Here is a 15,413-nt window from a genome sequence, read left to right as displayed (position 1 = left end):
AATTTTTATTGCCTTCTCCCTCCCTTCCTATCCCTAGTAACCATCCCAAATCAGGCTATCTATGTATAAACCTTTTCTTAGCTTTTTATAATAGTGATCTTCTATCTTTCAGGGTTTTATATATGTCTGCTCATTTAATAGGTAACTCCTCGTTTTCCTGTACTGATTTCATGGTTTCTTCCTTTGTCTTTAATTTTAGAAAATTTTATTGAGATACATATGTTTTGAAGGGGAGCTCTGGTGGCCTAGTGGCAAGAAACTGTGCTGCAATCCCAAAGGCACATGGTTCGAGGCCACCAGCTTCTCTGTGGAAGAAGGATGGGTACTCTCCTCCTGTGTCTGAAAACCCACCAGAGAGGGTCAGCGATGGGTCCGTTTCAACTCTATGGTACACAACATTTTATTTTTTTTCTTTTGAGTTCTGTTTAGGACTGACTCACTTTCTTGAATGTGTATTTTCTCAATTTTCAGAATGTTTGGGAAATTTTAATACATCAAATCTTTAACGATTTCCTCTGATATTCTAATCACATGTGAGCTATCAGTCTTTAAGTTTTTATTTTATATTGACTTGCATGTAAAATTCATTTTGTGTTTCTTAAATTCCCTTACATTGTGTTTTATAACCTTAATCCCCATTGAATTATGTCAACCATTACCCTGTCTTTTCAAGTCCCTGACAGACCTTTCCCATTATGTTTATCCTCTCCCTCCACCCATCAAAATGTACCACCCTGTGATAAAATTTGTCTCATATAATTATTCTGTCTTCATCTGTTTTTCTTTTTTCCTCATTTTTCCTCTAACAAATTAGTGTTGAGAAATTTGTCCTCTGTGCTCTACTTCTCAAGTCATTTCTTTTTTCTTCCAATGTATTATTTCTAAAATTTTAGTCTTAATATCCAGAATTTCAATTCGTGGGGTTTTTATTACTTTTAATTTTCCACTTACTTAATTTATTTAGACTTTGTGTTGTGGTTTTAAATTAGCCTATGGTTGTTTTTGCAGTTTTCTCAATCTGTAAAAGATGCTTAACTTTTTTATAAGCATTTAGTACAATTCAGCAGGGAAGTCATCCTTTCTTGGGCTTTTTATTTGTTGGGATTTTTTTTATTACTGTTCCAATTTTCTTACTCCCAAGGGTTTGTTAAGATTTTCTTTATCTTCTCGATTGAAGTTTACTAATTTGTGCATTTCTTGGAAGTTGTTTATTTTACCGAGGTTTCCCTGGCATACAGGTGTTCATAATTCACAACTCATAGTATTGTCTCACAATCTCTTATTTAAATAATTGGTGGTGATGTTCCTTCTTTCATACTTGAGGCATTTTGTCAAGAGCAGTCAGTCCTTGGAAAATGTCAACAAGATAGATTAACACACAAGTTATAACAGTGGGTTAAAAAAAAAAACCAAACCACCCAAGACAATGGGTTCCAGCATGTCTGAGATCATGGGGATTGGGAAGGACTCGGTAAGGTTCTGATCTGTTGTTCATAGGGTTGCTATGAGTTGTAGTTGACAGGACTACAGTGGAGGTGAGGAAAAAGAACAGTCATTGTTTAGAGCACATGCGTGGTTCTCCTAACTGAAGTTCGGTAACCTTTCCTTTCATCTAGCACTCTCCTGGTGGCTGTGTCTGCTGAAGTTCCAGAGTTCCAAAATAGTTTATTCTAATTGCCTTTTTCCAGTTTGATGTTTGTTTCAATGGAGGGACCAACTCCTGGAGCTTCCTACTCTGTTATTTTCCATGACATCACCCTCCTCTGAGCACGTTGTTCTCAGCATCCTCTTTCCTGCCTCTGCTGGTACCACTCTCCACTTACTTTCTCCTTTCCAGAGGACCTCTCATCCTCTGCTGCCTTCTCCCACCACCACTCTCCTCACAATTGTAAGCTTTCTTTGTGAAGGTAATGGCTTTTACGTTCCTTTGACTTGGATTTCAGAAGAGAGAATAATAAATGTGGGTGTTTTGGGTTTTATTTTTTATTTTTTTTTAATTATTATTTTGTGTGTGTACCATCAAATCGGACCTGACTGGTACAGGAAGAGATTGACCCTCCTTCTCCAGCAGAGCATCTGGTGGATTGGAACCACCTACTTCTGGAATTGCAGTGCAGCGTCATGCCACTAGGCCACCAGAGCTTCCTTAAATGTGTTTTTAAACAATCAACTTCTCTTTGCTGCTTAACATCTTCTGTTACTTTACCATCAACTTCCAATTTCCTTCTATTTTTATTGGGTCCATTATAAATATTTAAATGATGGGACTTATTTAACCTAGTGTGATATCATGTTAATAGATTAATTTCAGCCATTGTCTTGAAACAGACACTTAGACTCATCTTTAGGGATCTCTGGTGGTCTAGTGATAAGAAGTTGCACTGCAATCCCAAAGGCATATGGTTCAAATCCACCAACTGTTCCCCAGGAGAAGGAGAAGCAATCTCTCCCATGCTGTTTACTACCTCTAAAACCCCCCTGGAGGATCAGCTATGTATCGGTTCTGACTCAATGACATTTAACAAGTCTCATCTTTTAGTCTTCTATTATGCTTGCTATATTTTCCGCCTTCTATTTCATTCATCTTTTGGATTTTCTTTTGTTTTAGAAGACGTGACAGAGGCTGCTCTTTGATTCCCCTGCAGCCACTCTTTCTTTTACCTTATAAATAGACCTGTGATGTGGTGGACTACTTACCAATTTTGTTGTTATGTGCCATCAAGTCGCCTGCAACTCACACTGATCTACTCACCAATATTCTTGTTTTCCTTTCCTTTCAGGCTAGTGGGAAGATTACACTTCCCTCCTCCTTGAAGTTAGCGCTCCCTGCCTAATTTAGCCAAGAACATGGGAACAGTAAAGAAATGTGATACTTGCAGGTGAAAGGCTGTAATTGCTAACGCTCTTCTCCCCAGCTCTCCTTTCCTTGCTATGACAAGCACAAACACAGGAGTTCCAGTCCACGTGGAGATGGTGTGAGAGTGGAGGGGATGGGAAAGCTGAGCAAACATGTGGAGGAAAACTGTCATGGGAAGTTCTCTGGATCCCAGGAAACTTTATGAGAAGTACATTTTGGCTAAGTCATTGAGATTTGGAAATTGTTTTTGTTGCACCAGAATCTGTCCTGTTCAAATAATCTAGAGTTTCATCAGGATGGTAATATGCATCCTTGTAGCTGAGAGAATCAGGGAACAGTTGTAGTCAATGAAATAAAAGCAGAGGTCACTGGATAAGTGAGCCTTTTAGAAAAGATTTTTACCAGAAATAAATTCAGCTGGCATGAAAATTTATCTTTTTGTCATCTTTTTTGTCAATTTATCTTTACCTTCCTTTTCTTCTTACCTGAAATGTAAATATATTGAGCATGCCTCTGTCATCTAGAACACATAAGGACTAGAGCCCCATCCCTTGGTTGTAGTAAGGAGGGGGAAGCGGAAATGAGACCCTCTGCTTGTTTTTAAATTCTTTTACATTTTGTAGCTGCCAAACTCTGGACTTACCATTGTTTCATTTATGTACGTGAAGAAACTTTTTTTCATTAGGCTACTGTTTTCCCGGTTTTTATTTCTAACAATGCAACACAATCCCTAATTGTAAGGGACGTTATTAAAGTCATTCTTACTCTTTCAGTATTTATGCTACAGTTATTTTTGCTTATTTATACTAGTGGCTACTTTCAAACATATTTAAAGGTAGAAAGAATGGTCTTCATCCAGCTTCAATAATAATCAACTCAGGACCCTACATTTTCTTTCCTCTTTTGGATTATTTTGAACATCCAATAACTTTCATAGTACTCTGAAACACTGCACATGTATTTAAATTTCTATTTTGCTACTAGCACCCAGAGCATGTTAGTATCTGTATTTTCTCCTAAATTAGCCAGAAACATGTGCACACGTTCATAACTTTATTCCATTTACCCTAACAGCTTCCCAAACTGACATTGTTTGAATTTAATGTCTAGTTTTACTTTTAATGTATACTTTTACAACCAACCCTTATCTGGATTTGACAATGGGAAACTATTCTTTCTTTTCTCATGACTTCTTCTAGTATTCTTTTAGACTCACTGATCATAAGCTGTATGATTCCTATTGCTGCTATAACAAATTATCATAAATTTGGTTGCTTAAATGTACTATACCGTACAGACTTTCAAGTCAGAAGTTTGGAATGAGTCTCACTGGGCTAAAATCAAAGTGTCAGTAGAAATACGTTCCTTTCTGAAAGTCCTAAGGGGTAATCCATTCTTTCCCTCATTCTTTGGCTGATGGTTCTGTTCCTTCATCTTCAAAGACAGCCATATTGGTCTGAGTCCTTGACTGGTGCTATCTCTGGTTCTCACTTCCACCTCATTTTTTCTACTTAGAAGACTCCTTGTGATTACTTTGGACCCACTCGTATAATCCAGGTTAATCTTTTCCATTTCAACATCAAATGATTATTTTCCTTTTATCTATAACTTTAATCTTCCTTTGTTAATTTTTCATAGATTACAGGGATTAAGATGTTAGAATTTGGGGGGGGCTATAATTCTAACTACCACTTTTTTTTTTTCTTTAGAGAGAGGTTTGGTGGGTAGATTAGTAAATTTTCTTTCTTCCTCTTTGGCCTCTGCTTTGACAAGATGGTCATGCCCACGAGTGCTCCTGCTGCCACTCCAATCTCAGCCCCAGCTCCGGCTCCAGCCTCAGACTCCAGCCCCAACCCTGACACTAGCTACAGCTCCTGAGCTCCCGCCTCGCCCTCAGATCTGAACGCCCAGCGACTATGATTCCTGGCTCCGGGCAGAACTAGGCCGCAGTGCAGGCCCCTGCACAGACCCGGCTCTCCCTGGGCTCTTCCCGGGCGGCCGCGTGGTCTGTCTGCACCAGGTCATTTTAACCTGCATCGTGGACAGCTATGGGTGACGCAATGAGGGCGCTGTCCTAGTTATCCAGACTTTGCTGGGAACTGTCTACATGCACTCAGTGGAAGTTAACAATTGCTTTTCAGTGCCCCACAATGAGCCTGAAAATGAGGTGGCTATTGACATGGAATTTGCTAAGGACATGTATGAGTTACACAAGGAAGTGTCTCCTAAAGAACTCACCCTAGGCTGGTACGCTCCAGGCCACGACATCACAGAGCATTCTGGACTGATTCATGAGTACTACAGCCGAGAGGCCCCTAACCTCATTCACCTCACAGTGGACACAAGCCTCCAGAATGGCTGCATGAGCATCAAGACCTATGTCAGCTCTTTAATGGGTGTACCTGGAAGGACCATAGGAGTGATGTTCACGCCTTTGGCAAGTGAGATATGTGTATTATGACACCGAACAGCTTTGGAGTTGACCTCATGACGAAGACCTGTTTTAGCCCTAACCGGCTGATTGGACTCTCTAGTGACTTGCAGCAGGTTTGAGGAGTGTCGGCCCGCATCCAGGATGCCCTGAGCACAGTATTGCAGAAGAGGTAGTCTGGAAAAGTGTCAGCTGATAATACTATGGCTGCTTCTTGACGAGTCTGGTCAACCAAGTACCTAAAATTGTTCCTGATGACTTTGAGACCATGCTCAACAGCAATATTAATGACCTGCTGATGGTGACCTGCTCGACTAATCTCACGCAGTCATGGATTGCCCTCAGTGAGAAACTGGTAAACCTGTGAATGGGCCCTAAGAAGCGTGAAGCATTCCAGCCACTCTAGGCTCCAACCTTGGGACTTAAGAGTGGAGTAAAGTTAAAGATCATTTCTTTGTGGTCTTGAGTCACATTGAATCAGGCAACTTAATGTGATTTAATCTAAATAAACATAACCTTGCCTTTTGTAAAAGAAAAAAATTAGTACATTTTCTAGGTTTTGCATATAGAATAATGTTTCTATTTTACACTCAAATAAGAATTTCAGTGTGGCAAGAATTCATTTCCTCAGAACCTTGGAGATAAGTGTTACCCTGGTTGCCCATCAAGCAAGGTTGCTGCTGAGAAAGCTGAGGCCAGTTAGATTCTTGGAGGGGTTTTTTTATGATAAATTCTTTCCTTCCTGTCATCTTTATGTATTGTCTGTGCCCTGATATGTTTAAGGTTATTTAATCTTTGATAAACTGTCTTGTAAAGTCTGAAAAACTGTCTTTTATTATTACTTTGACATTTTGATCCCCTCTGCTCTCTGATGGCCTAGTGGAAAGAAGCTGTGTTGCAATCCCGAAGGAACGCAGTTCGAATCCATCAGCTGCTCTGCAGGAGAAAGATGGGCAATCTCTTCCTCTAAAATTTACTGTCTCTGAAAACCCCCTGGAGGATCATCTATGGGTCAGTTCTGATTTGATGGCAAATAACAATAACTCTGTGAATATCCTCAGGAGAGAGTATTTAGGGAGCTCTCGTGGCTTAGTGGTAAGGAATTGCACTACCAATGCAATGGTGTGTGGTTCAAACCCACTAGCAGCTATACAGAAGAAAGATGGTCAATCTCCTCCCCTGTGATTAAACTGCCTCTGAAGGTCAGATGTGGGTCAGTTCTGACTTGATGGAACATAGCTCTCTAGAAGTTAGCTCTGACGGCATAGTATGTAGAGAGTAACCCAAAGGTTACACCTCTCTAGTGGTTAGAATCCACGAGTCACTCCGAGAGAGGAAGATGAGTAAATCTTCTCCCATGAGATTTAAAATCTCAGAAATCCAAAGGAGGGTCAGTTATAAGTTGGTTCCAACACTACGGCTAAAAGAGAAAGGAAACTCTGAAATCCTTTTTCGGATGTCTCTAAGTGGATGTTGGGACTTCTGAGTTTATGTTGTCTGCTACTTATTTAATTTTTTTATTCTTTAATTTTGAAGGTTACTTCATCTTTCAAAGTTTCCATTGCTCCAATTCTTTGTGCATGTGCTGCTTATCAGGAAAATTGTTCCACTTAAACTTGATGACCATTAATTTGTAATTTAGTTGTTTGCATTCTGCTATTCATTTATTCTCTGAAGTCTTAATTTCTATGCTTGTATTTTTCCTTCCTGAGATTCCTAATTGGGCCTTTGTAATGATGATTTCTTCTTTCATGGTTGTCTTCTCCCATTCCCTGAGGATATCAATGTTACTTCTTCAAATTGATCTCCAAATCTCACACTGAGCATGATGTTTCTGCTTGTTGGGTTTTGGGGACATTTTTAAAAAATACTGTTGATTTCCTCCACAGCTTGATTGTATGCTCATCTTTGTTTTGGAAATTTCTACCTGGCCTGCAAATAAATATAAAGTCCTTGACTCCACAAATTGCAGGGGTAGATAATATCAGAGGTGCAGGACTGATTACTGGCTTCCTGGAAGGCGTCCTCCCTGCCTTGATGTCTCCAGCTTCAGGCCCCACCATGCCTTCCCAGACCTCCTTGGTAAACATTCTACTTCAGTTACTTGACCCAGCTGGGGACTGGAATGAAACTGCCCCCTGCCTGCTCCTTCAGGGGTTTCCCATACCCCTGCTAATCCCTGGACCTGCCGCCTCAAATATGGCCACTCTGCTTTCTCAAGATATTTCACTTTAAGTGGGCTTTTACCATTCAATGTTTTTCCATCTGCCTTCTATTTGCAGGATTCCTCATAATTCCTAGTTTGCTGATGACAAAGCTGAGAAATCAACAAGCTCAGTTTCCAGTGTAGTTTTAGGTTTTTTAATTCATAAAATCAACAAGTAACTACTGTCATAGTGTTGGCCAAGAATATTGACTATGCCATGGGCTGCCAGAAGAATGATCAAACTAATCTTCCAAGCTGGAAGCAGGAGTGGCATCCACTTCCTAAACAACATGCCTCTGCAAACTCTATGAACTTTGATAAATGACAATAGTTATAGAAAGGCTTCAGGCCTTTTGTTCATAGGGCCACTATGAGTCATGTTTGACTCGACGGCAATCAACAACAACAATCTTAGAATAAATACAGTTAGAATATTCCTTAAAGTGAAAATGTCAAGACTGTCTTACTTTTCATATGCCATGTGGTGGGGGGGGAAGGAATTGGTGGGAAAAAACTTTCTGACATACTTTGGACATGTTGTAAAGAGGGACAGGTCCTTGGAGAGGGACATTATGCTTGGGAGGGTGGAGGGATGGCGCAGGAGGGGAAGACCCTCTATGAGGTGGATTGATTCAGTGACTGGGGTAATCGGGATGGGTGTGTCAGAGGCAGTGCGATTGGCACAGGATAGAGCAGAGTTTAGGGCTGTTGTACATAGAGTCTCTATGAGTCGCAAACCACTCGATGGCACATAACAACAACAAAAATATAAAATAGAGGGTCAACAAAAATGGTAGAGATCCTCATTGGATGAATTGACACAAAAAGCTCAATAAAATAAAATATATCAAAGATCATGGAAATGGTGCAGGAGTGGGTAACATTTTGTTCTACTCTACATAAGGTTGCTATGAGTTGGAACCAACTCCATGGAAACAAATGACAACAATATTAGGTGCCAAGAACTGTTTGGGGCCCTTGGAACAAAACCCTGTCCTCTTAAAGTTAAAATATTAGTTGAGGCAATGGGCAATCAACCTAAGCCAGTAAATTGTACAGCATGCTAGAAAATTAAAGGTACTATAGGAAAATAGAAAGGCAGAACAGAAAAGGGAGATTGGAAGCAGCGGGCAGGAGATGTTATGAAAGTAAGTGATCCAAGCTGACCTTACTGAGAATATTTGAGCCAAGACTTGAAATTGTTAAGGGATTGTGCCACGGGAATCTCTAGGGGGAAGGGTGTACCACGCAGAGGGAGCAGCTAGTGAGCATCAAAGCCTTGAGGCACCAATGCACCTGGCATTTTGGGATTCGTCAAGAAAGTCATTGTTTAAAAAAACACTTTTTAGTAATGGAATTGGACCTGAGTCCAATTTGGTACAACATCATGAATTATTTTCATAGTCTTTTCCAGAAGTTTCCTTTATGATTAGTTTCCTTATACTTGGGAATAAAAAAAAAAAAAGATTGCCATGTTGGTAGTTTACCTCTCAAAGAGTAAAACTGAGAAAGTAAGGTCATGAGCCATATCAGTATAAAGCAGACCATGACCATGACAAAGCAGAGTGCAGGGAACCACAACTTCTTTGTCCTCTACGACGAACTCATCTTTCTCAAGCGTCCCATGCTGATGACTGGATAGCAGAGAAGCACCTAGAGTTACCCATCAATCCATGTCTGAGCAGCTTCCTTGGAGGTCCACTCAGTCTCTACAGGATAAATATTCAATCTCCCAAGGTCTTCTCCCCACCATGCCATTCCCCTAAGAGAGTGCTAAATTCTCGAGGGGAGCTTGCAGAAGATTGTGGGAAGGGGTCCAGTAGAGGTTAGAATATAGAGAATATCCTAACCACACACAAAGAGACAGAAGGCCACTCATTGGCCCCCTAACTATAAGGGAGGGGCATCTGGCCTTCTCTAGCTGGGATGCTAATTGGGGAAGTGTGCCTCATTCAGTTTCTGGGCTTCAGCTTCCTCTGTGGCATGACCAGAACTGTTTCATCCCTGGGTGTCCTGAGCTGATTCTTGCAACTGGCTCTGTCTACTCTCATGGGTTCCATGTTATGTCCAGTTCATACCTCGTAACTGAATCCACTCATGTCCCCAAATCACAGACCACATCTAATAGCTGTGATGCCGACGATCTGGGCCTTGGTCTCAGATATTGAGGTTCATATTGTTTGTTGCTCCTTATCTCTATCTCAGGCCTTATTAAAATTGCCAGTCCTTTTGGCACTCCTCACTTTGCCCATCTTGGATGTCCAGGGTCTCCTGGCTACTTCTAGCCCCACGAATTAAGCACATAAAGTTCAGTGGGGTAGCCCTCAGGCCATATGTCAGAGCACCTCCCTTGATTTTTGCTATTGCTCACTTCTGATCTATTCAGCCTTCCCAAGCTATGTCCTCAAATCCCACTGTACCTCCTGAGGTACCTTCCCAAAGGCATGGCTGGGAGCCTGAGAGTAGGTGGTGACTACAGAGACGGGACTCCTTCCCAGGACCATGGGTGGCCTTTTGCCTATCCGTGTGTTGGCTAAAACCTTCTCTACATCTCACCTCTTCCATCCTTTCCCCACTATCTTCTGTATGCTGAAGCTTACCGGTAACTGATCATACCTCCCAGTTTGCCCAGAAAAGTCAATCCTGGTTTGTGCTTGCTATTCTCAACATACTTATTAGCATTCACTCTTGGAAGTGTTAGGATACTAAGGGCTAATGGACCACCTGAAGCTCAACCTCTACAACCATGAGACCAGAACTAGATGGTGCCTAGTTACCACTGATGACCAGTCTAAAAGGATTATAGTAGGAGATCCTGGATAGAATGAGGGGAAATGTGGAACAAAACTGAAAAATGTAAGAAGGCCTGACTTGTTGGTCTGATAGAGACTGGTGGAACCTGTGAGACTATGACTCTTAGTTATTCTTTGAACCTGAAACAAAATTCACTCCTGTGGCTCCACTTTTCAGCCAGGTAGGACTCTCTTGTTGTTATGTGCCATCGAGTAGATAGCAACTCAACGACCCTATGCACAATAGCTCTGAACCCTGCCCAAGTCTGAGCCAATCTCATTGCCTCCAACACACCTATTCCCATAGCCCCATTCACTGTGTCAATCCATCTCATCCAGGGTCTCCCTCTCCTGCTCTGACATCCTTCTCCAGTGACTGATTCCTCCTGGCAACATGCCTAAAGTATGTGAGGTGGAGCTTCAGAATCCTTGCCTCTAAGAAGCAGCTTGGTTTCATCCTCTCCAGGACAGATCTGTTTGTTTTCTTGGCAGTCCATGGGATGTTCAATATTATTCTCCAGCAGCACAACTCAACAACATTAATTCTTCTGTCATCCTTAGTCATTGTCCAGCTCTCTGATGTATAGCAAATAATTGCAAAGATCATAGCCTGAATCAGGAATATCTTAGTCTCTAGACTGACATCACTGCTCTTTAGCACTCTAGAGATCCCTGACAGCACTAAAAGTGACCAACAATACCCAGGAAGCATTCACTCCTTAGAATAAACAGTTGTTGTTCTTATGTCAAGTCGCCTGCGACTCATAGTGACCCTATGTACAACAACCCCAAACTCTGCTCTGTTCTGTGCCAATCTTATTGTCTCTGACACACCTACCCCCATTGCCCAGTCACTGAGTCAATCCATCTCATTGAGGGTCTTCCTGTAGAATGTCAAAAGAGTAATATTTATTCAAAGATAAATCCCTGAAGACAAGAAGGGGTAGGATAGATGGATTCATGTAAATGAAAATCATAGGGTGAAAATGAGACAAGGGAAAATACATTGTGGATACTATAATAAAAGTTTTTAAATGAATGAATGGAAAATCATTTTGCTTTGTAAACTTTTGCTCACATGACACTAAGACATTTTCAAATGTGTTTGGATACTAAATCGTATCATCACACTTCTTTACGGTCAAATCTATTCTTGACACTTGGCATGAAAACTCCGCTTTGGGAGTGCCAAGGAAACGATTTCCTCCTTTCAACTCACTTCAGTTCTTCTACGTAAGTGTTTACTTCTAGACTACAACCAGGTGGAGGACTTGAGAAAACTCAATTTCTAGAAACAAGCCAAGTAAAGACATTAATACCAGGCAGCACCCACCATCAAGTTCATTGGTGGAATGGGGGTAGGAACAGGGTGATGGTTAAGATAATTGCCCTCCAATAACATGTGTATTACAGAAAAGTGTGTGTAAGAAGCCAGAGGGATGGACTGGTCAGCCTGGCGTATAGCATGGCCAGGGCAGTGACCATTTCATTTTGGAGTTATACAGAGAGAGGCAGCCGACTTGGCCAGACTCGGCAGGTAGAGATGCAGGTACTGTAGGATCAGAGGCAAGTTTGCTCATATATCAAGTTTGGGACATGAGAACATGGGTAGACCTCAGGGAATGGGCCCTGAATTACTCAACTACTTTCTTAGGGGCCCACAAGGCTGTGTCAGCCTGAAGGTCAGTACATTTCTTTACTTGATAGGAGACTTGTAGTCTCTGTGCACTGGAAGAGAAGCAGGCGTGAGTATACCAGGTCTCCCCAGAGCATCCTCAGACCCACACCCCCACTATTCGTACTTAGGGTATGTATTGTATTACCAACCAAGAGGCTGAGCTTTTCTTGCCGTTCAAATGCACCAGTGACTCTGAGAGAGAAAGATGAGCAGTCTCCTCCTGTTAATATTTACAACCTCAGAAATTCCACGGATGCTATTAGTTGGACTTGATTTTACTGAGTTTTCAAGAAAGGACACTTCTATCGCTCAATTCTCATTACTGCTCGCTCCTGTGGCCTAGTGGTAAGGATTTACACTGTCAGCCCAAAGACACTCTGTTTGAATCCACTATCGTGCTCCAAGAAAGAAAGACAGACAATCTCCTCCCATGAGACTTACAACAGCTGAATGGTTCTGACTCTGATTTTGTTCTGACTCAACAACACATAACATCATCTCATTACTGGGCAGGGAGGAGAAGGAGGATCTGAAAAGGTTGTTTCTAAAGTCCTGTCTACAGTCTCACTGCCGTTAAGCTATGGCTTCGAATTGGTGACACTGGATAAAGATGTGCCCTTCTGACTCCATTCCTTTGCCCTGGGCTCTCTGATGCCTGGCACCTATAGACGTAGAGCCTCCCCAGCCTCTCCGTAATCCTGATGGTTAGAAGGACATTCCCAGGTGGTGGGTAAGGCCTTGTACAAAGCGTGGCCCTCTTGGACTGGACCCGGAGTTGTCATTTGTCATACCTGTGACAAATGTAACAGGTATCGTATCATCTTCCTGGGATCCCATCTACCTGGAACAAAATGCTCCAGCTATTTCCACTCCCATCCACCAAAGGGACTGTGCCTTTTCACTTCTAGAGATAATTTTTTTAACACCGAAAACAATTCTCTCTCTGGAATTAATTAATTAATTCATTAATGACCTTGAACCCATTGAATATTGAGTCTGGAATATTGCACAATCATCCCAGTGGTGCTACGACTCAGGTATGTGGGGAAGTCGATGACCTGGATTGCTGTGGAAATGGTGCTGTCATGTCAATCTTGTCTCATAATGACACCATGTGACAAGGCAAAACTTTTCTTGGCTGCAATCTTTATAGAAGCAGATTTTCAGGCCTTTACCTGCTGAGGTCACTGTTGTGGTGGTGGTGTTTGCCTTCGAGTAGGAAATTACCTCTGGCAGGTTTTCAGAGGCAGTTAATCACACAGGAAGAGATTGCCCAGCCTCCTCCTGCGGAGCAGCTGGTGGATTCGAACAATGTGCCTTCGGGCCACCAAACTGGTAGCTTTGCAGTTAGCAGCCAAATGCTTGACCATTGTGTCACCAGAGCTCTTTTATTAAACTAGAATTTGTTGCCATTGAGTCAATTGTGACTCTGTAGGACAAAATAGAATTAATCCATAGTTTTCAAAAGTGGATCTTTACAGAAATAGACTGCCTCATCTTTCACCTGTAAACCACCAACCTTTTGATGAACAGCTGAGCTCTTAACCTGGGATACAATTCAGTTATTGTTGTTGTTGTTGCTGCTGCTGCTGCCGTGTACCATAAAGTTGGAAATGACTCATAGCTGACTCTCCAGCAAGTTTTCAGAGTCAGTTCATTGCATGGGAGGAGATTGCCCATCCTTTTCCCAGGGAGCAGCTGGTGGCCTTGAACTGCATGCCTTCAGGATTGCAGTACAGCTTCTTGCCACTAGGCCACCAGAGCTCAGTTGTTGTTATGTGCCGTTGAGTCACTTGCAACCCTATGTACAACAGCTCTAAACCCTGCTCTATCTCTTACCAACCCTATTGTCTCTGACATACCTATCCCCAATACCCCAGTGACAGTATCAATCCATCTCACTGATGGTCTTCCTTTCCTGCACTGTCCCTCCACCCTCCCAAGTATGACATCTCTCCCCAAGGACAGATCCCGCCTTGCAACATGTCTGAAGTATGTAAAAGCTTCAGAATCCTTGCCTCCAAGGAGCAGCCTGGCTTCACCCTCTCCAGGACAAACTTGTTTGTTCTCCTAGCAGTCCATGGTATATACAATGCTCTTCTCCAGTACCAAAGCTGAAAAGCATCAATTCTCCTTCTATCATCCCTAGGTATTGTCCAGCTCTCTGATGTATAGCAAGCAATGGCAAAGACCATGACCTCTATCAGGCACATCTTAGTCTCCAGACTGACATCATCTCTGATAGTAGACTTTCCCAATGCAGTTTGTCTTTTCATTTTCTGGCTGTTGGTACCAAGAGTGTTGATTGTAAAGCCAAGCTGTCAACAATCTCAATCTCTTCACCATCCATCATGATGCTATCAATTAGCCCGGTGGTGAGAATCTTTGTTTCTTGATGTTGTTAGGATGATTTAAATCAGCAGTCCCTGAGATTGGAATCCTGCTACCCAGACCTCATCCCAGAATCTCACTCGGAATCTCTGGGGTGGGCCCAGGTTCTTGGTAGTTGGAATCCCAAGTGATTCCAATGTCCTATGTGTATTGAAAACCAGAGGTGTGACCTCATCCAGCTCAGGTTGTAAAAGATGAGAGTGGCTTTCGCATTGCTGTTTGTACAGAGTTGTGATAGTCGTGTTCTGCTGTAGGTCTTACCAGCCCCCATGAGCCATGAGAGGGGTTGTTTCTCCTGCTGCTCAAAGTAGGGGACGAGAGGGCTGTGTTTCAACTTCCTGAAGGCAGTAACTCAGAAAGAAGAATGGTGGTGGTTGGTGGTGGCTGTCAAGTGGATTCTGATGCATAGTGACTCCAAGAAGGGAGTCCAGTCAAAATTGCCAGGCACCTGGCTGTATCATTGTAAGTTATGGTCACTGGAGGTGGTGAGTGCTGGGCGGAATGCTGGACTGCACATCTGCCATAGCTGTTCTGAATACACTCTCCTTCCCTGCCCTCGCCCACATGGAAGGTACCTGGGGTTGGGGAAAGCCTCACTGAGCTATGAGACCCTTGATCAACTGGCCCCACACACACACACCCCCCAGTCCTGTGCGTATCTTCCCCACTGGTCTTCTCACCTTTGTGTAGAGCCCCTGGGGAGGGTTCACAGACCTCTGACCTCTGGGATAGAGGTTCAGAGGCCTGAGGGACATGGTGACAATGAAGGTCCTTGGGCCTGGATGAGAAAGCAGAGAGTGTGAGAGATCCAGTATGGATGATTAAACTGTAGATGCAGAGACAGAGAGACACTCAGCAAACAAACCCATCAGCACCCTCCTACCCAGAGTAGGCTCAATAGTGGGCAGGACAGTCTGTGGGGATAAAGATGGTCTTGAAGATCAGATTTGCAGCATAGCTACTCAAGAGGATGTGGTAGGATTTAGAAGTCACACCCCCAAGCCCTCATCTTCCCTTTCTGTTTCCCACCCCAGGCCTCCATGGGCTTACTCCCCTCC

At 42.6% G+C, this 15,413-nt stretch overlaps 1 pseudogene; it reads left to right on the top strand.

The window, feature by feature from the left end:
- Positions 1-1,438: 1,438 nt before the first annotated feature.
- On the top strand, positions 1,439-5,655 carry LOC102860939 (annotated as a pseudogene).
- Positions 5,656-15,413: the final 9,758 nt, after the last annotated feature.

This window comes from Elephantulus edwardii, unplaced genomic scaffold (genome assembly GCF_000299155.1).
Source record: "Elephantulus edwardii isolate Elephantulus edwardi_28Jun2011 unplaced genomic scaffold, EleEdw1.0 scaffold00113, whole genome shotgun sequence".
NCBI classification, from domain to species: domain Eukaryota; kingdom Metazoa; phylum Chordata; class Mammalia; order Macroscelidea; family Macroscelididae; genus Elephantulus; species Elephantulus edwardii.
The sequence above is the reverse complement of the archived record's forward strand: the minus strand, read 5'-3'. Positions and strand labels throughout refer to the sequence as shown.